Source organism: Bombina bombina, chromosome 6 (assembly GCF_027579735.1).
Source record: "Bombina bombina isolate aBomBom1 chromosome 6, aBomBom1.pri, whole genome shotgun sequence".
Taxonomy (NCBI): Eukaryota; Metazoa; Chordata; class Amphibia; order Anura; family Bombinatoridae; genus Bombina; species Bombina bombina.
This window is the reverse complement of record NC_069504.1, coordinates 1039838292-1039841447: the sequence shown is the minus strand read 5'-3', so window position 1 is coordinate 1039841447 and position 3156 is coordinate 1039838292. Positions and strand designations below refer to the sequence as shown.

Here is a 3156-nt window from a genome sequence, read left to right as displayed (position 1 = left end):
AATAGGAATTATTTAGTTAATTATAGTAATTTTTATTTAGATTTCTTTTAATTATATTTAAGTTAGGGGAGTTAGGGTTAGACTTAGATTTAGGGGTTAATACATTTAGTATAGTGGTGGTGACATTGAGGGCGGCAGATTAGGGGTTAATAAATGAAGGTAGGTGTCGGCAATGTTAGGGATGGCAGATTAGGGGTTAATAATATTTAACTAATGTTTGCGAGGCGGGAGAGTGGCGGTTTAGGGGTTAATATATTTATTATAGTGGCGGCGATGTCCGGTTCGGCAGATTAGGGGTTAAAAATATAATTTTGGTGTTTGCGATGCGGGAGGGACTCGGTTTAGGGGTTAATATGTAGTTTATGGGTGTTAGTGTACTTTTTAGCACTTTAGTTAAGAGTTTTATGCTACAGCGTTGTACCATAAAACTCTTAACTACTGACTTTAAAATGCGGTACCAGTCTTGACAGGAGAGGGTGTACCGCTCACTTTTTGTCAGACTCGTAATACCGGCGCTATACAAGTCACATTGAAAAAAGAGGATACGCAATTTACGTAAGTGGATTTGCGGTATTTCCAAGTCTGGCCAAAAAAGTGAGCGGTACACCTGTACCTGCAAGACTCGTAATACCAGCGGGCGTTAAAAAGCAGTATTAGGACCGGCTAACGCTGCTTTTTAAGCGTAACGCACAACTCGTGATCTAGGTGTATAGAAATAAACATTTACTGTACCTTTAAGTTGGAAATATGAGAGACAATTGAGGAATGGATACCCAAACTCAGATTTTGTATTAGACAGTCACAGTGCCAGTTTTGTATGTTTTTCCCATCTGAACAGTGGTTTTTGTTAATGTGTTGGCATTTCATTGGCAAGTACCTGTCCTGAGCATATCTATTTTAATTTGGCAGCTGACTCTGTTGCCAAATAAAAATAATAGATATGCACAGGACAGGTTCTTGCCAAATGCCAGCCCAACACATTAACAAAAACCACTCTGTTCAGATGGGAGAAACTTACAAAACTGGCACCGTGACTGTCTAATACAATATCCTCTCTAGTCTCCATGAATTATTTACTGTAATACTGAGCTAACACTGATCTCTGTGAGGATGTGGAAAGAAGTAATATATTTTCCAATTACTTGAAAATAACGTTACCGGCTAGTCCCAATAGTTAAACTAGTTTGGAGCTGTGTGGGCATATTGATTTAGAGAGAAATATGGGCAACTTAATGGACCTTTTGGTTCTTATCATATAAAATATAGATAAAGATGAATCAGCTGATGTGATATACTTATTGTACAGAAATAAGGGACTGTGAATAGCTGATATTGTTAGCTCATGGGTTAAAAAAAAACTGAAAAAAGACAGATTGGATCATACTCAGATTAGACAAAAGTAATTAGTGGGGTCCCCCAAAGATTAGTTATGGGCCCTGTCTTTTTAATTTTTTTTTAATAAATTACTTGCAGGCAGAATTAAATTGCAACATCTAAATTTTTGCAGATGATTAAAAAGTTGTGTGAGGTGATTAGGTCAGTGCAGGATGTAATTGCTTTGCTAGTGGATTTACAAATATTAGAAGAATGGGCTGGTAAATGGCAAATGAGATTTAATATTGATAAATGTAAGATTCTACATTTTGGAAGTAAAAATATGCAGGCTGCCTATTGTTTAAATTGGACTAGACTTAGCAAAACAAAGAAGGAAAAGGATCCAGGTGTACTTACAGATAACAAGCTAAGCGTGCAATGCAAGGCAGCAGCTACTAAAGCAAATAGATATTAGTATGTATTGAAAAAAGAAGAAAGCACAATGCTGTCACTATATAACTCCATGGTAAGACCACACTTTAAATATGGAGGGAGATTTTGGGGACCAATTTGAAATAAAAAGGATATTGCAGGATAAGAAAAATTTCAGAGAAGGGCTACAAAACTAATAAGGGGAATAGAGGATTTTTGCTATGAGGAACATTAAGCAAAATTCAGTCTGTTAACTCTAGAAAAAGGCGCTTGAGAAGTGATATGATTACTTTACATATATATATTCAAGGCCCATGTACAGAGTTGGAAGTTGCGCTGTTTTCTCCAAGGCAATTGTTTGTGATAGGAGGTCATACTTTAAGGCTAAAGGAACATAGATTTAATCTCCAGTAACATAAATGTTTTTTCACTGTGAGACCAATCAAATTGTGGAACTCATTGACCAAGGAGGCAGCGACTACAAATAACTTAGATACATTTAAAAATAGCTTAGATACAGAATTCAGGGATATGATTGCTTGTGTTAAGTGGGTCAGCTTTCTAATTCTATTAATGTCAAATTGGCAGCTTCTTTATTGTAAATGAAGTAAGGCTCTGTGTAGGTTGAATTCGCTGGACTTCCGTCTTCTTTCCATTTTCTTTCCGTCTTCTTTCAACCTCATCTACTATGATACTATGTTATCAAAATCTACGCTTCTATGTTCAGCAAACTTGTGAAAAATCCATTACAACAAGCAGATCAGGAAAATAAACAGCGACAGTTATGGCAAATTCATTTCCTGCACACTCTTCAGGGTACCTGTTTAAAAAATATATGAAAAATAGAAAGAAACATTGAATTTCATGTTTTAAAATATATATCATATGACTCTGTAAGAAACAAAACTAGTTCTGTAGATACTTACATTTGTAGACAAAAACTATCAAGGGCAAGAGAAAAACCACCAAAACTATTCTGACAATGTTCGCCACTGATATTGGTTTGAAATTCGTAGTATCAGAAGGTGCCAATGAATGGATTGTCTTTAAAATATAAGAAATATTTAGTAAAAAATAATAATATTATATATGATTAATACAGAGACTAATAGAATGGTATATTTAATCAGCTGGTGAATACAATACTATTTCAAATAATCGTTACATTGATGATTTTAAAAAAAAAAGAGTTCTCCAGGATTTAGGGATATTACATTTATGTAACAAAAAAATCTGCAAATGGAAGGTTTTATCTACTCCTATAATTTACTGTATTTTGGTAGTAAACTCGTGGAAAGCATTCAACATTGCAAGATGACATAGCAATTGGCTAAATCTTCTGTGCATGAAGATTTTGTGCACAATTTATTGATTATTTTGTGTGTAAAGGGGCTAATAATAAGATTAAGA

General features: G+C 34.7%; 1 long non-coding RNA gene across 1 annotated transcript; it reads right to left on the bottom strand.

Moving 5' to 3' along the window:
* Window positions 1-1596: 1596 nt before the first annotated feature.
* Window positions 1597-2792, bottom strand: LOC128664103 (uncharacterized). The gene is made up of 2 exons (XR_008402920.1): window positions 2673-2792; window positions 1597-2566 (listed from the first exon to the last, which is right to left on the bottom strand). It is a non-coding gene; the product is annotated as an uncharacterized LOC128664103 (long non-coding RNA).
* Window positions 2793-3156: the final 364 nt, after the last annotated feature.